General features: G+C 37.6%; 1 protein-coding gene across 1 annotated transcript in view; it reads right to left on the bottom strand.

Moving 5' to 3' along the window:
* Positions 1-25,380, bottom strand: part of NSRP1 (nuclear speckle splicing regulatory protein 1) — a 183,503-nt gene that overhangs the window by 151,612 nt on the left and 6,511 nt on the right. The gene's annotated exons all lie outside the window — the stretch shown is intronic.

Raw genomic sequence — 25,380 nt, 5'->3', positions numbered from 1 at the left:
AACAAATGCTTGAACATCTGGCACAGCTGCCAGTCTTTTGTGTAGTAAGACAGATAAAGCAGAGATCTGTCCCTTTAGAGAACTTGCAGATAATCCTTTCTCCAAACCTTCTTGTAGAAAAGAGAGAATCTTAGGAATTTTTATCTTATTCCATGGGAATCCTTTGGATTCACACCAACAGATATATCTTTTCCATATTTTATGGTAAATCTTTCTAGTTACCGGTTTTCTGGCCTGAACCAGAGTATCTATCACAGAATCTGAAAACCCACGCTTTGATAGAATCAAGCGTTCAATCTCCAAGCCGTCAGCTGGAGGGAGACCAGATTTGGATGTTCGAATGGACCCTGAACAAGAAGGTCCTGTCTCAAAGGTAGCTTCCATGGTGGAACCGATGACATATTCACCAGGTCTGCATACCAAGTCCTGCGTGGCCACGCAGGAGCTATCAAGATCACCGAGGCCCTCTCCTGTTTGATCCTGGCTACCAGCCTGGGAATGAGAGGAAACGGTGGAAATACATAAGCTAGGTTGAAGGTCCAAGGTGCTACTAGTGCATCTACTAGAGTCGCCTTGGGATCCCTGGATATGGACCCGTAGCAAGGAACCTTGAAGTTCTGACGAGACGCCATCAGATCCATGTCTGGAATGCCCCATAATTGAGTTAGTTGGGCAAAGATCTCCGGGTGGAGTTCCCACTCCCCCGGATGGAATGTCTGACGACTCAGATAATCCGCTTCCCAGTTTTCCACACCTGGGATGTGGATCACAGATAGGTGGCAGGAGTGATCCTCCGCCCATTGAATTATTTTGGTCACTTCTTTCATCGCCAGGGAACTCCTTGTTCCCCCCTGATGATTGATATACGCAACGGTCGTCATGTTGTCTGATTGGAATCTTATGAATCTGGCCTTTGCTAGCTGAGGCCAAGCCCTGAGAGCATTGAAGATCGCTCTTAGTTCCAGAATGTTTATCGGGAGAAGAGACTCTTCCCGAGACCATAGTCCCTGAGCTTTCAGGGATTCCCAGACCGCGCCCCAGCCCACTAGACTGGCGTCGGTCGTGACAATGACCCACTCTGGTCTGCGGAAGCTCATTCCCTGGGATAGATGGTCCAGGGTCAGCCACCAACGGAGTGAATCTCTGGTCTTCTGATCTACTTGAATCATTGGAGACAAGTCTGTATAGTCCCCATTCCACTGTTTGAGCATGCACAGTTGTAATGGTCTTAGATGAATTCGTGCAAAAGGAACTATGTCCATTGCTGCAACCATCAACCCTACTACTTCCATGCACTGCGCTATGGAAGGACATGGAACAGAATGAAGAACTTGACAAGTGCTTAGAAGTTTTGACTTTCTGACCTCTGTCAGAAAAATCCTCATTTCTAAGGAATCTATTATTGTTCCCAAGAAGGGAACTCTTGTTGACGGAGACAGAGAACTTTTTTCTATGTTCACCTTCCATCCGTGTGATCTGAGAAAGGCCAGAACGATGTCTGTATGAGCCTTTGCTGTTGACAGGGACGACGCTTGTATTAGAATGTCGTCCAAGTATGGTACTACTGCAATGCCCCTCGGTCTTAGAACCGCTAGAAGGGACCCTAGTACCTTTGTGAAAATCCTTGGAGCAGTGGCTAACCCGAATGGGAGGGCCACAAACTGGTAATGTTTGTCCAGAAAGGCGAACCTTAGGAACTGATGATGTTCTTTGTGGATAGGAATATGTAGGTATGCATCCTTTAGATCCACGGTAGTCATAAATTGACCTTCCTGGATAGTGGGTAGAATCGTTCGAATGGTTTCCATCTTGAACGATGGTACCCTGAGAAATTTGTTTAGGATCTTCAAATCCAAAATTGGTCTGAAAGTTCCCTCTTTTTTGGGAACTACGAACAGATTTGAATAAAATCCCATTCCTTGTTCCTCTATTGGAACTGGGTGTATCACTCCCATCTTTAACAGGTCTTCTACACAATGTAAGAACGCCTGTCTACTTATTTGGTTTAAGGATAAGTGAGACATGTGGAACCTTCCCCTTGGGGGTAGTTCCCTGAATTCCAGACGATAACCCTGAGAAACTATTTCTAGTGCCCAGGGATCCTGAACATCTCTTGCCCAAGCCTGAGCAAAGAGAGAGAGTCTGCCCCCTACTAGATCCGGTCCCGGATCGGGGGCTACTCCTTCATGCTGTTTTGTTAGCAGCGGCAGGCTTCTTGGCCTGCTTACCCTTGTTCCAGCCTTGCATAGGCTTCCAGGCTGGTTTGGGCTGTGAGGCATTACCCTCTTGCTTAGAGGATGCAGAATTAGAGGCCGGTCCGTTCCTGAAATTGCGAAAGGAACGAAAATTAGACTTATTCTTGGCCTTGAAAGGCCTATCTTGAGGAAGGGCGTGGCCCTTTCCCCCAGTGATGTCTGAGATAATCTCTTTCAATTCTGGTCCAAATAGAGTTTTACCTTTGAAAGGGATGTTAAGCAATTTTGTCTTGGATGATACATCCGCTGACCAAGACTTTAGCCAAAGCGCTCTGCGCGCCACAATTACAAACCCTGAATTTTTCGCCACTAATCTAGCTAATTGCAAAGCGGCATCTAAAATAAAAGAGTTAGAAAACTTAAGTGCGTGAACTCTGTCCATAACCTCCTCATATGGAGTCTCTCTACTGAGCGACTTTTCTAGTTCCTCGAACCAGAACCACGCTGCTGTAGTGACAGGAACAATGCACAAAATGGGTTGTAGAAGGTAACCTTGCTGTACAAAAATCTTTTTAAGCAAACCTTCCAATTTTTTATCCATAGGATCTTTGAAAGCACAACTATCCTCGATAGGAATAGTAGTGCGCTTGTTTAGAGTAGAAACTGCCCCCTCGACCTTAGGGACTGTCTGCCATAAGTCCTTTCTGGGGTCGACCATAGGAAATAATTTCTTAAATATAGGGGGGGGGGACAAAAGGTATGCCGGGCTTCTCCCACTCCTTATTCACTATGTCCGCCACCCGCTTGGGTATAGGAAAAGCGTCGGGGTGCACCGGAACCTCTAGAAACTTGTCCATCTTGCATAATTTCTCTGGAATGACCAAGTTGTCACAATCATCCAGAGTAGATAACACCTCCTTAAGCAGTGCGCGGAGATGCTCTAATTTAAATTTAAATGTCACAACATCAGGTTCAGCTTGTTGAGAAATTTTTCCTGAATCTGAAATTTCCCCATCTGACAAAACCTCCCTCATGGCCACTTCAGATTGGTGTGAGGGAATGACAGAACAATTATCATCAGCGCCCTCCTGCTCTTCAGTGTTTAAAACAGAGCAATCGCGCTTTCTCTGATATGCAGGCATTTTGGATAAAATATTTGCTATGGAGTTATCCATTACAGCCGTCAATTGTTGCATGCGTGGGCAAAACTGGTGTAGACACAGTAGGAGATGATGTATTATCATGTCTACTCCCCTCATCTGAGGAATCATCTTGGGCAATTTCATTATCTGTGGCAGTACTGTCCTTACTTTGTTTGGACGCTATGGCACAATTATCACACAATTTTAAATGGGGAGACACATTGGCTTTCATACATATAGAACATAGCTTATCCGAAGGCACAGACATGTTAAACAGGCTTAAACTTGTCAATAAAGCACAAAAAACGTTTTAAAACAAAACCGTTACTGTCTCTTTAAATTTTAAACAGAAACACTTTATTACTGAATATGTGAAAAAGTATGAAGGAATTGTTCAAAAATTACCAAAATTTCACCACAGTGTCTTAAGGCATTAAAAGTATTGCACACCAATTTTCATAGCTTTAACCCTTAAAATAACGGAAAATTTAACCCCTATACAGTCCCAGCTACAGCCTTTGCTGAGACCTAACCAAGCCCAGAGGGGAATACGATACCAAATGACGCCTTCTAGAAACTTTTCCAGCTACTTTCAAATCCTCACACATGCATCTGCATGTCTTGCTCTCAAAAACAACTGCGCAGTAATGGCGCGAAAATGAGGCTCAGCCTACAACTGGGAAGGCCCTCCCTGACTGGAAAAGGTGTCTAACATAGTGCCTGTCGTTAAAAAACGTTCCCCAAGTTTATAAATGTGAATTATCAGCATAAACATGTATAAAATGTCCAAATAAAGCAATCGATTTAGCCCATAAAAATGTCTACCAGTTTTATAGCCCATATTAAGCCCTTTATTCTGTTTGAGACTAAGAAAATGGCTTACCGGTCCCCATGAGGGGAAATGACAGCCTTCCAGCATTACACAGTCTTGTTAGAAATATGGCTAGTCATACCTTAAGCAGAAAAGTCTGCTAACTGTTTCCCCCAACTGAAGTTACTTCATCTCAACAGTCCTATGTGGAAACAGCAATCGATTTTAGTTACTGTCTGCTAAAATCATCTTCCTCTCACAAACAGAAATCTTCATCCTTTTCTGTTTCAGAGTAAATAGTACATACCAGCACTATTTTAAAATAACAAACACTTGATAGAAGAATAAAAAACTACATTTAAACACCAAAAACGCTTAACCATCTCCGTGGAGATGTTGCCTGTGCAACGGCAAAGAGAATTACTGGGGTGGGCGGAGCCTAGGAGGGACTATATGGCCAGCTTTGCTGGGACTCTTTGCCATTTCCTGTTGGGGAAGAGATATTCCCACAAGTAAAGATGACGCCGTGGACCGGACACACCAATGTTGGAGAAATATATATATATATATATATATATATATATATATACACACACACACTGGCAGACATCTGCCATACTCTGTCCATGCTAAATTTGTAAAGAGAGAAAAAGGCAGGCTTCCATTCCCTCTTCTGTCATTAAGTGCAGGTGACTTCTGATAATTTCTTACTTAGAAAGATTTTGCTGTGATGAACAGTGGCTTTCACAACGTATATTTCATAGAGAACTTAATCTGAAAATACATTCTAACATTAATCATTAAAGGTTATTTTACAGGCATTTTTCAACTCACAGTATTATATATATATATATATATATATATATATATATATATATATATATATAAAATTCTGTTCTTTATAGTTCCAGCAAATGTGTTGTTTCCTTTGCTATCTGTCCAAAATGATATTCTTGCTTGATATTTTTTGGATAAGAGGTTTTGAAATTCTTTATCTCCTTTAGGAACCAAACGGTGCACACATCCTCTATTGCAGGAGTCACACTAAACTTGTTTTTGGTTGCTAAAGATATTGGCAGCACATTGCAAAGCAATTTCTCTCAGACCTGCCTGGTGATCAAGGGGGGTTGAAACAGATGATTTTTAAATGTTTAAATGCACAATAGAATGTTTTTAAGTTTTATGATTTCGGGTGCTTAGTTGCACTCTGACGATTGACAAAGGCACATAGCAGTGCCAGTGCAGAAACGTTTGTTTTTTAACATGAGCTAATAAAATTTATATTTTTTAATAAAGTCCAGTAAAGTGCCTGCTTCTTGGAGGATATATATATATATATATATATATATATATATATATATATATATATATATATATAATATATATATATATATTCATACATACACACACAAATATATACACCAACATATAAACACAAACATACATAATCAAAATATACCTTACATATTAGAATCTGCATTATGTTTAGAGAGAGATAAGGAGGCCTTTATGTAAATAGAGAGATAATATAAGATAAGGATATCTGCTATTTCTGCAAGTTCAGTCCATTTAAATGGGTTGTGTTTTCGTTAAGCACAAAACCCTAATTTGCAAACAAAAAATAAACTTTAAAGGAGCAGTTTCCCATACATTTAACACATAATATATGGCTGGGAATGCCCACCAGTTCCAGACGACTAAAAAAGAAATGTAGCTTTTTCCCTATCTTGAACATTGAGTGGACTTGTAACTTTAGTTTTGGACTAGTTAAAAGGGACATAAAACCCATTTTTTCATTTTTCAAATAGAGAATACAATTTTAAACAACTTTCCAATGTATTTTTATTATCCTTTGTTAAAAAGCAGGGATGCAAGCTCAAGAGTCTACATGTGTCTGAAGCACTAGATGTCAGCAGTCTTGCAAGAATGTTATACATTAGCAAGAGCACTAGATGGCAGCAGTCTTGCAAGAATGTTATACATTAGCAAGAGCACTAGATGGCAGCAGTCTTGCAAGAATGTTATACATTAGCAAGAGCACTAGATGGCAGCAGTCTTGCAAGAATGTTATACATTAGCAAGAGCACTAGATGGCAGCACTAATTCCTGACATGTAGTGCTCCAGACTTGTGCACGCTACCCATCTAGATATTTCTTCAACAAAGAATAACATGAGAAAAAAGCAAATTTCATAATAGAAGTAAATTGGAAACATTTTTAAATTGTATTCTCTAGCTGTAAAATGAAAGAAAATGTGGGTTTCATGTCCCTATAAAATATATAAAACAGTCTGTTTCATTGTTATAATAAACAAAATCACTAAACAGCGTGTCATACTTAATAGGAACCTTTGCAATATGTATTATTTATCATTTTAAAAAGGATTTTGATAGAATTTGTGCAAGGTCCATTACTTCCTGTCACAACCCCACAAGGGGGCTGTTGTCTCTACAGGAAGGCAAAGGAGCAGCTCTTCCTTTTAAGTGTTGCTAGGAGGCAGCTATAAGAGCTGCAGTCAGTTTATTGCCTGTGCTTAGTAGAGGACTTTTGCAGCAAAAATAATGTGACAGTAGAACTTATGTTATTGTAGCTCCCTTATAGCTGCAGGCAGTTGCTACACTGAGAATTTCTTAGTGTTCATTTAACATGAAAGCAAGTAAGTTGTTTGCTGTTTTTAACACAATCTGTCTCTATTAATGTTTAATTTAGCTTTTTATTTTAACTAAATAAAGATAACATTTTAGCCTTGTCTATAATGTTAGTATTTTTTTCCAGCTCCAAATGGTTTAATGTAATTTCTATTCTCAGTGGCCCTATCCAAATAGCTATATTCATAGGACTGAATACCTGAAAAACAAACAAAACAAAAAAATAGGCCGTCTTGTTAATATGAAAAACTCAGACTGGATATCTCCTTTCTAATCACTTTAAAGTGTAGAGTCCTTTGGTTGGACTTTATTAGAGTTAAGTTATAAATATAGCCTCCTGAGGCAGAGATGTTATTCCTGCAGATAAGTTTCAGGAAATGAATCTCTCTGAGCTCTGCCCCTTATCGTCTAAACAGAAATTAATATCTACCTAATAAAAGATTTGATATTCTGTAAGCAAAAGGAAAAAAGAAAAGCAGAAGATAGAATCAAGCATTTCATCTGATAATGGTATGGAGAGAAGGGGGGCTTATTACCTTTTATTTTATCCCAGCGCTTTACAAATTTTAATAAAGATTTTAAATGAAAAAAGCATGGCAGGGATGGAAACAGAGGCACAGTGTGCTCAAGATCTTTTAGTGATGAAAATAAAGTCCGACAATGCCATACAAGTGCGCTTTTAAGAAATATCCCACTGTACAGTCCAATGCATTAGAGTTTAGAGCTGAAATTGAATCAGGAATTAATCAGTGGATTGCCAATGATCAGCATACAAAATAAATCTTTTAAAGGCATTACAAACACTAATAAAATGTACATGTTTTGAAGTCCAGGGACATACCCTTTGAAAAGCCTCCTAGGTAGTTTTTATCTTATCCCTTCCCTTTCCTTTTCTTTGGTCAATTAGGGACGTGGAATGTACTCCAGTCTAACTGGAAAGGGAAAACTACAGTTTAAAATGACAGGACATGAAAGTCCATTACACAGTTTTTAAAGGGATATAAAACCCAAATATTTTCTTGTTAATAAAAATAAAAAAATAAAAAGTTTCCAATTTGCATTAATTATCAAATTTGCTTTGTTCCCATCATATTCTTTGTTGAAGAGAGTAGTTGGAAGGTAGGTGTCTGGAGGACTACATAGCAGGAAATAGTGCTGCCATCTAGTGCTCTTGCAAAACTGCTGCCATATAGTGCTCCAGACATGTGCACACTCCTGAACCTACATCCCTGCTTTTCAACAAAAGATACCAAATTAGAAATGTGCTTAAAGGGACAGTCTACACCAGAATTGTTATTGTTTTAAAAGATAGATAATCCCTTGTTTACCCATTCCCTAGTTTTGCATAACCAACACAGTTATATTTATATATTTTTACCTCTGTGATTATCTTGTATCTAAGCCTCTGCAGACTGCCCCTTTATTTCTTTATTTGACAGACTTGCAGTTTAGCCAATCAGTGATGGCTCCCAGGTAACATCACGTGCACAAGCACAGTGTTATCTATATGAAAAACATGAACTAACACCCTCTAGTGGTGAAAAACCTGTTAAAATGCATTCTTAAGAGGCGGCCTTCAAGGTCTAAAAAATTAGCATATGAGCCTCCTAGCTTAGGCTTTCAACTAAGAATACCAAGAGAACAAAGAAAAATTGGTGATAAAAGTAAATTGGAAAATTGTTTAAAATTACATACCCTATCTGAATCATGAAAGTTTTTTTTGGACTAGACTGTCCCTTTAATATTGCATGCTCTGTCTCATGAAAGAAACATTTTGTGTTTCATATCCCTTTAATCTACATAATTTACCCACAAAATGAACTCCGTATAACATGGTTAATGTCCCCTAAACTCCTGCAAAGGGGATAAACCGTTAATCTTCTAAACAACTTTCCAAATAACGTCTAACATTAAAATGTGCTTTTCTTCTGTTTTTTTTAAGTTATCCTAGGTAGGTCCCCAGCAGCTAAAGACACATGCACACTCCTGAGTGCCAATGAGCCTACATAGGTTTACTCCTCAACATAGGATACCAAAAGAACAAAGCAATGTTGATAACAGAAGTAAATTGGAACATTTAACATTACAAGTTGCATATTAATCATAAAAGTTTAATTTTCACTGTTTTATCCCTTTAAATAATAATTATGATGTCCATATAAGGTTTAACAGGAATGATACTAATAATGACCCTTTTTTACAGTTTTTGACAATCCTTTTCTCGCCATATAGCTAAATAAGTGCAAAAAAAAGGGGGAATTTTGAAAAATATCACAATAGTGGAGAATTCTAGCCATCTACAAATGGCAATTTACAGATTGGAAGAAACAAAATCACTGTTATGGGCATTTAACACACTAACTACATCACAATGCTGAGTTAATGTCCCTTACCTAAAGAAACATTGCAATCCAACAACGTACAAGACAAAACATTTTGGGGCTGCTGTAGACTTCACCTCATAAAAGTTCAATCTGTAACGCAGAACGTTCATTGGTGTTATCAATTTTAGAAATCTTTCTAATCGCTTAATCTCTTTGGAATGCAGAAGAGAAATGTAACACCTTTATTTCACAGTATTGAAAATGCTTTATTAATCTAATACTAACAATACACACGATTAGAATATGTCTGCTAAAGAGAAATGTTACCAGCGCCACTCACAAAGTTCCAGCATTATTCACCAACACCTGGGAAAAGAAGCGCACATATTATTAATGCTCCATCTGAAACCTATCTTTGCCCATTTATGTCTTCAGAGGAATTTCAGCAGCATGTAAATGTCAATAAAAATACACTCAGCTCCTCTCCTCCACTGATTAAACTTCAGCTGCCAAGCAAACCCATACTACAGTATATATCTGGGCTTGACAAATCTCGTGTAAGAGATCCATAACTTAACTAAAAGTGTATTGTTTGCCCTGAATTGTTTTATATGATATTATTTTACATAAAACACCTGGATACTACAAAAATGTGTAGCTGGCTATTCAATTTTCTGTTTGGTTCATAAGTTTTAACTTGTTAAGCTCTGGCTTAGAGTGTGCTCTTACACAGTGCAACTTAAAGGACCACTAACTATAGTAGAATTGCATAATTAACAAGTGCATAATGCAAAGACAATGCAATAACACTAACAATATCACAAAAGCAGTAGATTTTTTTTGGCAAATTTTTTTTTCCTCTTCCATTTGCCAGTCCCCTGTATCATGTGAGAGACATCAGCCAATCACACACTAGTATACTATACCCTATGAGCTTGTGCCCATGCTCAGTAGACACTGATGCCTCAAAAAGTGTGTTTATAAAAAGGATTGTGCAAAATTTGATAATGGAAGTAAATTGGAAACATTCTTAAAATTGTGTGCTCTTTCTGAATCATGAACGTTCAATTTTGACTTGAGTGTCTCTTTAGGGTAAGCAATTCACCCTACTACATGTATTTTTTTTCCTATCAACCTTATTAAATTATTGAGCAGCAAAGACTACAGCTGCATGTTGGTTGGCAGTTTCTGCTGTATTAGACACTGAGAAATTTGAGGCAGCATCAAGAAAGCTGAGAAATCCAGCCTACAGCGCCCTCTGCTGAAAACATCACATAAGATATGATTAGGTTCTGATAGAAACTTTTTAAATGAGCTGAAGTTTTAGATCTACTATTCTTTGTCTACCTATATTTGAAATGTTTACATCTTCCTATTTAGCAAACCAAGGGCGATAGTTTATTTGGTTGGAATAATATCGCAGATATAGTGATGGAGAGAGAATATGGGGTAAAGTGATACAAGTACAAATATCACTTGAAATAACATGAGATCTCAGACTCAAAAGAGTATCTATATGTCTCTTAAAACATCATGTACTACAGAGTCTTCAATTTGGATGAACTCATTAACTATTTGAGTACAGTGGTACATTAAACACTTTGGGATGGTAATATAAAATGATAAATCAATATATATATATATATATATATATATATATATATATATATATATATATATATATATATATATATATATATATCCAAGCAGTTTCCAGGTCAGCCCACCAAGAGGCAACAGCCTGGGTGCAAATATAAATAGCATATAAGGACAAAAGTAGATGCACTCTCAGGTCTTCCACGATATTACTTTATTGTAACGTTTTCGGGGTTCACAATGAAGGGGTTGTGAACCCCGAAAACGTTACAATAAAGTAATATCGTGGAAGACCTGAGAGTGCATCTACTTTTGTCCTTATATATATATATATATATATATATATATATATATATATATATATATATATATATATATATATATATATATATATATATATACACAACTCAGCAATAAACTTTATTTATTTTGTCCCTTTTTCCTGTAACTCCATTCTGAAATTGTGAGCTTTACAGTTCCTGTTAGAAATGAAAGTGCAGAACACTTATATTCCACACAGCCATTGGCTGCACACTCTAGTGACCTATTTATTACTGTCCCTAATTGGCCACAACAGAGAAGGTAACCTAAGTTACAACATGGCAGCCCCCATTGTTTTTTAGACACTAAAACATTACTTATTTTGTCAATATTTAAATAACTTAAAGCGAAACTTTAAAAACTACATCTACATGTTATTCTCAGAATAATCTTTTCTTTGAATGCATTACTCTATTTGACAATTATTTAGTGTTTAATGTCCCTTTAAAGGAAGAAAATCTGAGAGGCGGAGCCTGGAGGAGCACAGTGATGGCTGCTTAATCACTGTGCTCTGTGCATTGAAAGCAGATAAAAAGCTGCAAAAGTTCAAATAATGAGCTAAACTAGCTAAAATATAGCAGACAATCTCCCTGAGACTAGTGGGACAAAATTGAGTCGAGGTAAATCACACCGAGGAGAACCTGCACGGCAAGGATTCAAAACAGACAACCACGCAGTGAACACCTCAGAGCGCCCGCCATTAAGGGAACCGGTCACAGAGGACCATGGAAACAAGCAAGTGGGGATGAAGATGAAATCCATCTGTTACCGTAACACAGCTTAACCCGGCTCCGGTAAGAGATCTCAATCAGCCACTTGATGCAACGCAACACATAGTTGAGATAAGAGGAGGGGGAACTGAATAGTGCTATAAGCCGCCATTACTACACTATCCTAACAGGATCTTTGGCGTATGACATATTACACAGCTTACAGGGACCGGGAGCCAGCACATAGCATGCAGAGGCATAAATGTACGTATCTTGAGACCCTTGCAAAAAAGCTTCAGAGAGCAGAGGATTAAGCAACAGAGATCACAAATGACAGGGCCCCAGCATCCGGTATATGACAAGGAAAATGTAAATGCGCAATCAACAATATAGATATATCCCAAAGCCATTAGCAACTATCCAGCAACTGAAAAGTTCATCCCCTACACAGGGCAAGAGCCAGATGATACCATAAAGCCCCAAAGATTTATTTAGGGGAACAAGCATGTGAAAGGCAGATATCGAAGGCCCACAGAAAGTTATATACCGGCAGCTAAGAGACAGTAGCTCATCACAAACCGCACAATTATTTGAGGCACAAATGTCTATATATGCTAACTGTTCTATGAAGCTAGATGTCAATTCAGCATATGAGGTAGTGGGACACTGATACTTGGATCTCAAAGATATTATATTTAGCATTGCTTACCCGGCTTGATTTATCTGACTACAAACAAGGGACAGAATATTCCCCTTCCCCTTCTTTTCTTTTTCTTTCTGCATAAAATATATTTGTTGGTGCAGGGGACAACTATGTCTGTTAGAAAACAAAATAAAGCAGGACCCAATGCAAAATCGCAACATCCCTTTTTTAAGTCATCTAAAGGAGATAAAGGACTAGGGACAGATACTGTACCATCAGAGGAAGACATGGACTCTGACACAGACTCCCAAACTACTAATGCAGATCTAACCCCAGCAACAAAAGCAGATATTAATAATCTTGTATCTAAACAAGACATCAACACGATCTTCGATAAGATGTGGGAAAAGATGGATACCTTACAGACCACAGTTACCACTAGTCTAGCAGATATTAAACAGGATATCAAAGACCTAGGAACCAGAGTTGAATCACTCGAAGAGAAAGAGGAGACAACAATGGAAGAGATAAGTGCATTGTCCCAAAATATGGCCTCCCATCAACAAGATATAGCTGAAATTTATGACAAGATGGAGGATTTAGAAAACAGAAGCCGCCGATGCAATCTAAGGTTGAAGGGAGTCCCCGAAGCCGTCACACCTTCGGAGCTGCCTGATTTTCTTTTGCAGCTATTTCAAGCTGTTACAGATAATAAAGAAGATGGCAAATATGAAATAGAGAGGGCGCATAGGGCCTTACGAGCAAAACCCAAAAAAGGAGATCCACCAAGAGATATAATAATAAAGATGCTGCGTTTTCGAGAAAAAGAGGAGATAATGACAGCAGCAAGAAAGAACCCGACTTTCAAATTTAAAGGCTCAGTTATCCAGTTCTTTCAAGATTTATGTTTAAGAACACTGCAAAGGCGAGGTACCCTGCGCCCTCTCACACAACTTCTACGTAAAAACCAGATACCCTACAGATGGGGATTCCCATTTTCTCTCAATATTCAACACGATGGGAAGAATTTGTCAATTAAAGATCCAGCAGAGATCCCAGAAATATGCCAATACTTCAAACTCAACTGCCCAGACATACCTACCTCATCCCAGGGAAACAAAGAGATACATCAGCCCTCCCAACAACCAACGGACAGATGGTCCAAGGTGGCAAAGAAGAAGCAAAGAACCTGAAGTCCCATCAATCTTTCAATATCATATTGGGAACTTAACTTTGAACATAATTGAATCAAGTTGCAGCATCTGGGGGGGACCCTCACAGGAATACACTCCTAATGCTGGAAACAGTTTACAACACCATATCAGGAACTTAACCAAAGGATAAGCAGAACTGAGTTGCAACAATCCTGGAGGACCTCGACAGTAATGGACTCCTGACGCTGAGGACAAGTTGCAGATGAGTACACTTCTGTAATCTGTCAAATGTATATTTAGATTGGGGGGAAAGAAGGGGTTTCATGTTTATTTCTCCTCTGGAGCCATTAGCTTCAGCGGACAAAACAGGTATGCTATGCACCTACTAAGACTGTCTTTGGAGCTGCCAAATATTTGGAGGTAGCCTAAAATTAATCTGAACTTTATCATACTAAGACTGCTCTTAAATACGCATCTAGCTTTACAATGCACATCCGCCTAGATGTGTAATCACCGAATGTTATTAGATGTTATATACAATTTACACGTTACTGTTTTTCTGTTTTATTGTTCTATTTTTTGTTTTTTAGTTAATGTTATCAGTTCAGTATGGGATTGCTCATACTACACAGTCACTAAATTCAACCGGTCACACACTAGGTATCTTTACCCAGACCCTCACAAGGTGTCACGACTACTAAGAAGAAGATTTAAGGTAAATTATAATATGAATGACTATATGATGTGTTTCTCCCTGATTGCTTGCAAAACAGTTTTAGATCCTTATTTCAAAGTACACTTAAAAAGCAATGGTCATGTTAGAGATCATACATACATCATAAAATATGGATATATGGACCATTAACTTAATATCCCACAATGCTAGGGGTCTGAATTCAGATATCAAACGTAGGACAGCAATCACACAGTATAAATCCTTACAAGCAAATATAGTTTTCCTCCAGGAAACTCACTTTATGAAGGCTCAGATACCAAAATATTGGACCAAGGCTTTTCCACAACATTTTCACTCCACATCAGACACAAAAAAACGTGGGGTATCTATACTTATTCATTCTTCATTGCCCTTTGTACATAGGGAAACAATAGAGGACAAGGAAGGTAGATTTCTAATTGTGAGAGGTCAGATCCAGGGAACTGATATTACCCTATGCAATATATATGCTCCTAATGATAAACAAGATACTTTCATTAGACATATTACACACCTTCTGACAGAGTGGTCTCAGACGAGGACGATTCTGGCAGGCGATTTTAATGTAGATTTTACGCTACAATCTAGAGGATCTCACCTTACGCTCACTAATAAACAGAACAAGCAATGCAAAATGACTAAACTAATACAAGATCACCTAACCACACTTGCTCTAATAGACTCCTGGAAAGCTTTATATGGTCACACAGACGACACTACCTTTTTTTCAGCAGCACATAAGACATATACAAAATTAGACTATGTTTTTGTTAGTCAGTTCTTACAACCTATATTGATAACTTCGTCCATTCACTCCTGTGTGTGGTCGGATCACTCTATAGTGCAACTCAAATTAGGCAGTATTCAGGTACCAAATAGGAAAAGAGTTTGGACATACGATCCAATCTGTCTAAAAGATCCTATGGTCCACAACACAATCACACAAAGTATGCTGGAGTATTGGGACATTAACACAGGATCTACAGATAATCCTATTTCAACATGGGCAGCTCATAAGACTTACTTGAGAGGACTGCTCATTAAAGAAAAATCTATCTTACTCCGCAAAAACAACACACAAAGATTAACTCTCCAAAAAGAGATAGACACGCTAGTGAGACAACACAAACTTACACAATCTGGAAGTATACTTACGCAACTCAATGACAAGCGCACAAAACTAGCAGCAATTCTAAATGATCAAGCGGTAAAAGCAGCATTCCGACTCAAGACAAATTACTATATTTATACTAATAAACCCGACAGATATATGGCGAATAGAATTCGCGAGAGAACAAAATTAGCTACAATACCACAAATTCGAAAACAAGACGGCACCACTACATCCCACCCGCAGGAAATTGTTGATTGCTTTGCTCAATACTATAGCACGTTATACGAGGGAACTCATGTCAGCCATTCCCCACAGACCGAAACCATACTTACTAAATTATTAGACGAAGCCCAACTCCCCTCCATTACAGAAACAGAAAGAGATGACCTTAACAAGGAAATCACTATTAATGAGGTACAACAGGCTATCAAAGATCTAAAGCCAGGGAAGGCCCCGGGTCCGGATGGTCTGCCCGGGGAATACTATAAACTATTTAAAGCCTCATTAGCCCCACATTTAGTTAAATTCTCAAATTATATTATGCAAGGTTAGGAGATTCCATCTGATCTTCTAAGAGCTAAAATAGTTGTCATCCCTAAACCAGGGAAAAACCCGAAATGCTGCACCAGCTATAGACCTATATCCCTTATAAATCAGGACTTGAAAATTTTCACTAAGATTTTAGCAAACAGGTTGAAATATATCCTCCCGAACATAGTACACCCAGACCAGGTAGGGTTTGTTTTAGGTAGAGAAGCACCGGACAATGTTCGGCGCATAATCACTGCAATAAATCACCTAGACCACACTAGAACGCCTTCTCTGGTCCTGTCATTGGACGCGGAGAAGGCGTTTGACAGAGTTGACTGGACATACATGTTCACGGTTCTGGACAGAATGGGATTTGGAGGCCCTTTTGTAGAAGCCTTGAGAAGCATATACTCTAACCCCATGGCTACGGTAGGTGCCATGGGACATCACTCTGGGCCCATTTACATACGAAATGGCACGAGGCAGGGATGCCCACTATCCCCGTTGCTATTCGCCCTATGCATGGAACCTCTGGCGGCTAGTATTAGACGCTCCCCCGATGTAACAGGACTTAAAATTAAAGACACTGACTATAAAATCACCCTCTTTGCGGACGATGTTCTGCTGACGCTGACCAGACCCCTTACGTCTTTAACAGGCCTCTATGATATCCTACAGAGGTTCTCTACTGTGTCAGGATATAAGATCAATATGGATAAAAGTGAGGCGCTAGCAATATCTTTACCAGCCCACACAAAAAAACTAATCGAACTGAATTTCTCATTCTCATGGGCCAAATCATATATTAAATACCTAGGAATTAAGTTAACGGTTCGCTATAGTGATTTATATAATACAAACTATCTCCCTATGTATAGAGAATTGCGAAGAGATATGGCTAAATGGAAGCTTCTTAACTTTTCTTGGTATGGCAGGATCTCTGCAATAAAGATGAATCTATTACCAAGAATCCTCTATTTGTTTCGGACCTTGCCTATACTAGTCCCAAAAAAAGACCTAAAAACCCTTCAGACAGATATTATCTGCTTTGTAAACGGCAAAAAGCAATCGAGACTCCCTTATAGAGTACTAACTAGACATAGACAATTAGGGGGGGCAGGGGTCCCTGATTTACTTAATTATTACGACGCATCTAGGCTGGCCCAAACTGCGCTGATGGGATCCTCAATAAAATACTTGGTGTGGATGGACCTAGAGAAGGAGATAGGAGAATTAGATTCCCCGGGAGATTTGGTTTGGGACAGACTTCAACCCCAAGGTAAAATCAAAAAATACTCCCAAACCACAGTATTCTCGATTGATCATTGGACAACACTAACGAAAAATGAAAAACTGATGCCAAGCTTTTCCTCTAAGATGCCACTTAAATATCTTATTCCACATGACTACCGAAGACAGTTAGACAAATGGGAAAACAAGGGTCTGTACCGGGTAGGGGACTTGCTAGCACATAACAAACCACTAACCTTCAATCAACTAAGAGAAAAGTTGACACCCATTCCCCTACATTGGTATTTATATTTACAGATTGCATCTGCACTAAATCGATATATACCACACATGCACAAACAGATTAGCACTACATTGGAGAGATTGTGCTGTACCCCCTCTAAACCCAAGAAATCCATTTCACTGTTATATCTTGCGTTACAAAACTTAATTAATGAAAATAAACCAGCGGTCATGCTCAACTGGGAAACAGATACACATTCAACACTAGAGATAAGCGAATGGCAGGAATTGTTCTATTCCTCCTGTAAGGGACTAATTAGTGCCGATTTAAGAGAAAATAGCCTTAAGACCATTTTTAGGTGGTATCTAACCCCAATCAAAACGTCACACTACACTGAGGGGAGAAGTAGAAATTGTTATCGTGGATGTGAGTCGACTGGTACATACATACATATGTGGTGGGAATGCCCTGGTGTGACTCACATCTGGACTAGACTATCGGTATTTCTCAGCACCCTTCTAGATGAACAGATATCACTGACCATTTCCCAGGCGTTATTAAATGCTCCACTTCCAAACTTTAATAGGCATATTAATACCTTCATCAGAATACTCTGCACAGTCACGAGAATAGGAATAGCCAGACACTGGAAAGAGGGAGTACCGACATGGTGCGAGATACTAGAAAGATTTAAACTAACATATTCTCTATACGAAATGGCAGCAAAAATACTAGATACGACGGAAAATTTCCAAAAGATTTGGTTCTATTGGATAATGCATCCACCTTAATATGATTATCCTAATCTAACCTGATAGAACAGTAAAAAGAAACATGATGGGAGTGGGAAGAAGGTAGGAGTTTTGGAGAGACATAATTATGAAGACTACATTGAGTTTACTATATCATATTCAGAGGTGTGACACATCAAGAGTACATTCTAGTGACCTAAAGTTATGTTTAGTTAGTTTTCTTTTATTGTAATAAAAATCCACATGAGAGATAGGTGTCTTTCATAAGAAATATATCAGGTATGCCTTACTGACTTTGAGACTTGATTGTATGTTGTAATTCCATGTGAAAAAAGATAAACCTCAAACTGTTAAATTTAGGAACTAAAGGGTTTATATGCCTGACAAGCTGATAATGTAATCAACTGTAAAAGACCGACATTGTATTCAATGATGTTATTTCAATAAAAATTATTTTATCATAAAGGAAGAAAATCTAAACTCTCTAATTTGCTATAGTGTGTCTGTTCCTATCTGTTTAACCTGCATACCCTGCTTCTTATTGGCTAAACAGTCATGTCCTTGTCATGAGCTGCAATGTATTGTAGCTCACAAATAGTATGACAGACAAATTAGTTTGGCACAAAACCCCAAAGGTAAATGTCACCATGAAAATTTTTTTTTTTTTGACAATCTCTGTAATAATCGGGCACCCATAATTCAACAATATCATTAAAGTGAAAGTAAATCCTAGCGTTTTACAAACGCTAGGATTGACTATTGAAACAAATAAAGGAGACTTACATTCGATAAGTATAACTAACTTCATGTAGAAAGCTCCTTTATTTGTTTTAACCGATCGCCGTTCTTAGCTGCTATTTGCTAAGAGGTGAAAGAAAACGTCACCTCTTAGCAAAACATTTTTTAGCCATGGGCTGCAGCTAAAAACGGCAATCGGTTAAAAAAAATAAAGGAGCTTTCTACATGAAGTTTCTTATACTTCATGAATGAAAGTCCCCTTTATTTGTTTCAAAAGTCAATCCTAGCGTTTGTAAAACGCTAGGATTTACTTTCACTTTAAAGACCATAATAGTATGTCTGAAAAGGTACAGTATACATATAATTAAATAATAATGTAACAACTCAATGGTTTAATTACAACATCATGTTTCTTAGTACTATAACTGGGAAATTTTCAGGTGTTGGGTTTTCTGTTGATGAAACTCATTTTGGCTTTGCCGTTTTGGGAAACTTCCCAATTTTGGCAGGGACCCAGGTAATACATCACTTTTGTTATGACAACGCAATATCCTTCACAGCTCAGAGGTCTTAAAATTGCCCTTTCCTCCTCTGCTTTCCCCTTTCTACCTCAAAAAAAGAAAGGCTACACATTACAAATGATAGTACAAATGTCAGGTTAGAGCATCGTGCCTTATTTTAAGCTGCCAGAATACAGAGCTGTAAAAGGAAGGCAGGTCTCACTAAGTTTCCAGTTTGCCAAAAACCTGAACTCCTGTATCTGAGCCACAGAACAACAACAAAAAAAAAAAGATGGATTGAAAAAAACATAAACAGTGGACAATGTTAAAGCAAACAAATATTTTTACTTTTCTACTCCAAGGTCATTAAGCGCAAACCTTTTTTGCATGTTTGTATTATACAATAAAAGTAATTTAAAGGGACAGTATACACCAGAATTGTTATTGTTTATAAAGATAGACAATCCCTTTATTACACATTCCCCAGTTTTGCATAACCAACACTGTTATATTAATACACTTTTTACCTCTGTGATTACCTTGTATCTAAGCCTCTGCAGACTGCCCCCTTATCTCAGTGCTTTTGACAGACATGCAGTTTAGTCAATCAGTGCAGACTCCTAAATAACTCCACGGGAGTGAGCACAGTGTTATCTATATGACACACATGAACTAGTACTGTCTAACTGTAAAAAAACTTTCAAAATGCTCTGAGATAAGTGACGGTTTTCAACGGTTTAGAAATCAGTTTGAGCCTAGCTAGGCTTAGCTTTTCAAAAATACCACCAAGGGAACAAAGCAATTTTAATGATAAAAGTCAATTGGAAAGTTGTTTAAAATTGCATGCCCTATCTGAATCATGAAAGTTTTTTTTGGACTTGACTGTCCCTTTAATAAAAAATATCCAGACAAAGGGTCCTAAAATTATGCATTAGGCTCTTTACTTTGTTTTAATGTAAATATTTCTGTATATAAAATTAATTTGCTACCCTAAATTTCTTCTAAATGTGTCAATCTCCGGATGTAGAACGCAACGTTTCAGAAAAGCGTTGTCAGGAAGAGGCCCATTCATTATCAGTTGAGAGCAAAAGTAATACGCATGCTCAGTTAGATTTAATGTTTTGTTGTATTATTGCTTTTAACACTTTAGTTGGAACTATTAAAAGGAACAGTGTACAGTAAAATAGTTTTCTCCTTAGTTATACCAGATGCAGTTTAAAATGTACAGTATGGGGAATTGTTTCTTTAGGTTATTTTTTGTATATGAACTATCTGCCTCTTGGCTAGATTACGAGTTTGCAGTACAGCTATATCACTGAAAAATTGGCTATTGCGCGTGGAATGGCCAGAAACGCATATTACAAGAAACGCATATTACAAGTCGCGGCGGTATAGCTATACCGCAAGCATTTTAGCATGTAACGCAACGTCCATTCCGCACTCAAAACAATGACGTTTGAGTGCAGGATTTTCATAGCGCCTGTATTGCAGGTTGTGCAGTCTGGCTAAAATGCTTGCGTTACAGCCTATACTGACACGATCCATACCGCCACCTGAGAGCAGTAGTTATAGATTTTTGTGTAAAAAAAATGTTTCACAAAACTCATAACTAAAATGTTACAAAGTACACAAACACCTATAAACTACCTATTAACCCCTAATCTGCCGCCCACCCACATCAACTATTAAATAAACCTATTAATCCCTACTCCGCTGCTCCCAGACACTAATAAATTATTAGCCCCTAATCTGCCGCTCCACGACACTAATAAGTTATTAACCCCTAATCTGCCACCCCCGACACCTAAATAAACCTATTAACCCCTAAACCGCCGGCTCCCCACATTGTAACTACTAAACTAAACCTATTAACCCCTAAACCGCCACTCCCCCACCACGCAAAACAATAAACTATTAACCCCTAAACCTAACACCCCCTAACTTTAAATTAAAATTACAATATAACCATCTTTAAAAAAATAAAAACTTACCTGTGAAATAAAAAAAACTAAGTTTAAACTATAAATTAACCTAATATAACTATTCTAATAAAATTTTAAAAAATACCAATTAAAAACTTAAATTTAAAAAAACCTAACATTACGAAGAAAATTAAAAAAAAAATCTAACATTACAAAAAATAAAAAAACTCTTAAGATTACAGAAAATAAACAAAATTCTCAAAAATAAACAATTACACCTGATCTAATAGCCCTATAAAAAATAAAAAAAGTCCCCCCAAAATAAAAACAACCCCTAACCTACAATAATCTACCAATAGCCCTTAAAATGGCCCTAAATTAAACAGCTCTTTTACCTAAAAAAAATTACTAAGTCTCCCCCTAAAAGTACCCCCCCAAAATAAAAAAAACCCTAAGCTACCCATTGCCCCTAAAAGGGGCATTTAGCTCTTTTACAAGTGCCCATTCCTAATCTAAAAAAAAAAACTTACACTAACCCCATAAAATCTACTCAAGGTTCCTGAAGTCCGGACATCAATCTTTAAAGTCTATTGGTAGTTTATTGTAGGTTAGGGGGGCTTTTTATTTTTATAAGGCTATTAGATTAGATGTAATTGTTTTTATTTTTGATAATTTCGTTTAATTTTTTCTGTAATCTGTGTTTTTTATTTTTCGTAATTTAGTGTTTATTATTTTTGTAATGTTAGATTTTTTAACATTTAGTGTTATTTTTTTTTAATTTTGGCTTTTAATTGGTAGTTTTTTTCATTTTATTAGAATAGTTATGTTAGGTTAATTAATAGTTCAAACAGTTTTTTTTTTTTTTATTTCACAGGGTTTTATTTATTTGAAGATAGTCATATAGTAATTTTAATTTAAAGTTAGGGAAGTTTAAAGTTAGGGAAGTGTTAGGTTAGGGGTTTATAGTTTAATTTTGTGTTTTGCGATGTGTGGGGGGCTGCGGTTTAGGGGTTAATAGGTTTAGTAGCTATGATGTGGGGGCTGTAGGTTTAGGGGTAATACTTTATTATAGTGTTGGCGATGTGGGGGGACTGGCGGTTTAGATGTTAATAGGTTTATTTAGGTGTCGGCGATGTCAGGGAGCGGCAGAATAGGGGTTAATAACTTTTATTAGTGTCGGCGATGATGTCGGGGAGCAGCAGAATAGGGGTTAATAACTTATTAGTGTCGAAAATGTCAGGGAGCGGCAGAATAGGGGTTAATAACTTATTTGTGCCGACGATGTCAGGAAAACGGCAGGATAGGGGTTAATAACTTATTAGTGTCAGCGATGTTGGGTGTGGCGGATTAGGGCTGTTTAGACTTGGGGTTCATGTTAGGTTTAAACATAACTTTCTTTTCCCCATAGACATCAATGGGGTTGCGTTACGGCGATATCCATTCCGCGATCGCAGGTGTTAAGTTTTTTGATCATTCACTGATGTCCATGGGGGAAAAGCGTGCACGAGCACGTAAACTCAGCCCTTGGCTTTTGTGCGGTATGGAGCTTAACCCACAGCACAAGGAGGTTTTCAGTAACTCGTAATGGCAGCGATATGGAAAGTGCAATAACGCAATTTTTTTGGCGTTATTTTCTCACCCTGTTTAGCGCATAACTCATAATCTAAGTTTGTGTTAATTAAAACCACATCCCAATACAATGGGCTGAGCTTGTAGGAAAAACAGACCTCTTTCTTATTTGTCTAATTATCTACACACAGTATTCCTTATCTCATTTATCACAGTTTACTTATAGAGAACAACGAAAAAATAAATTAAAATACCTCTCTGTCACAGCCCCCCACTAGGAGCATTATTCCATCTATACCTTCTTGTTTAAGCTTTTTGTAACTAGTCCTTAAAGAGACATTGTACACTAGATTTTTCCTTGCATAAATGTTTTGTAGATGGATCCATTTATATAGCGCATCTGGGGGTGTTTTTGTAAATATGTATAGTTTTGCTTTTTTTTTTTAAATAACATTGTGCTGATTTTCAGACTCTAACCAAGCCCTAATGTTTTAGATGTATACTGATGTATACAGACTTCAGATTGCTTCTGTTTGTATAATAGGTATTTTTATATGCAGGGGAGGGTCTGCCACTATTTACCAACAACTTCTTTAAAAGGGACACAGACAGATTACAATTGAAGACAGTGAATAAAAAAGAATTTATAATTATTTGTGTTTCTTTTACTAAAAAAGTCACAAGTTGTGCTGAAACAGTGATATTTTAAACTTTTTTTTTTTTTTAAGTTTGGCCTACATCACCAGCTGTTTCTTGCGACTCCCCAAAGAATGTACTAATAAGAAAACTGAATTTTTAAAGGGATAGCAAACAGCAAAAATGTTATTGTTTAAAAAGATAGATAATCCCTTTATTTACCATTCCCCAGTTTTGCATAACCAACACTGTTTTAGAAACATACTTTTTACCTCTGTAATTACCTTGTATCTAAGCTTCTACAGACTGCCTCCTTATCTCGGATCTTTTGACAGACTTGATTTTCAGGCAATTAGTGCTGAATCTTAAATAACTCCATGTGCATGATCACAATGTTATTTATATGAAACACATGAACCAACACCCTCTAACTGTGAAAAACTGTCTAATGCATTCAGATAAGATGCAGCCTTCAAGTGCTTAGAAATTAGCATATGAGCCTACCTAGGTTTAGCCTTTAACTAAGAATACCAATTGAACAAAGCAAATTTAATGATAAAAGTAAATTAGAAAGTTGTTTAAAATTACATGTCCTATCTGAATCATGAAAGTTTAATTTGGACTTTACTATCCCTTTAAGGGAATTCTGATCACAACATATTAGCACCTTTATAGGAACTTGCATATACAAAGTTGAACTATTACACAGCAGATTAGAGCCTTTTTATTGTGTTATGGAGCATAGGGAAGCATCAAGAGAGATAAGAGAAATCAGCACCACCATGGCCACCATAACAGACCCACTCCTTGTTTTATTATACATTGTTAGCTTCCTGCAAGTCTTGGACCTTAGCATAGACCGCTGGAGTACCATAGGCTACAATGAATTGTGCCACCATGTGACAGACTGTTTAGTTTTATCATGATTAGCAGATCACAAAAACGTTTACAAACCATCATTTAACACTGCCTTAATTTAAAGTACAGTAGTAACTTATTATATGCTGCCACATGTTCATCTCACTCCTGAGCAAACAGTTGCTGCACTAAATTTCTTTCCACCCACTAAAGAAGTAGATATTACTGATCAGAGTTGTAATTCTACTTTGGGAACAAACCTAGTTTAGGAAACTGGTAAAAAAAACGACTTCTAAAACTCCCTCCAGAACACCTGCCTTTTAATCACACTGGAAGATACAGGCTACTCTAAACAAGATGAAAGTATGAAAACATAGAATCATTTTTGCTCTTGAGTTTAAATTATTTGTGACGGGGTCTCTGGTATTTGCAACATGATTTAAATCACAAAACCTGCTGCCCGTTCTGTTTAGCTTCAACTTAACGTGGAGCAAAAATATCTAAAGATAAAGGACCTTATGATCTCATCCAGAACACTGCACAGATAGATAAGCAGTTCTCAAGGTAAAATTTGGCTTTCTAAAATTCTTTGAGGGACCTCATAGTACTGACGAGACATCTTAGGTAATCTCACAAGAGCAGAGAGCTTTAGATCATTGTGTCAGAAGAGTGAAATAAGTACAAACTCAGGAGGGAAGGCTGCCTTTTTAAGACAAATTGATACATGCATCACTTCTGAAGCACATTTGTAAGCACCAATACAGCTCTGAGATGTGGTAATAATATAAAAATGAATGCAGATACCTTAACAACATCTGGAACGGCTGATCCCCCACCCTCCTCACTTCTTCCAACCACCTTCTATATTCCCCTTCTCTCTCTCTCTCTTCCTCCAATCAAGCAGCTTCCTTATTTTTCAGACTAGGGAATGGAATTTTAAAACATATCTGATTTACTTTACTTTTCCTTCCTGTCGTAAGAACTTTGAAGCTTAAAAGGGATAGTCTAGTCAAAATTAAACTGTCAT

This window comes from Bombina bombina, chromosome 3, assembly GCF_027579735.1.
Source record: "Bombina bombina isolate aBomBom1 chromosome 3, aBomBom1.pri, whole genome shotgun sequence".
Classification (NCBI taxonomy): Eukaryota; Metazoa; Chordata; class Amphibia; order Anura; family Bombinatoridae; genus Bombina; species Bombina bombina.
The sequence above is the reverse complement of the archived record's forward strand: the minus strand, read 5'-3'. Positions and strand labels throughout refer to the sequence as shown.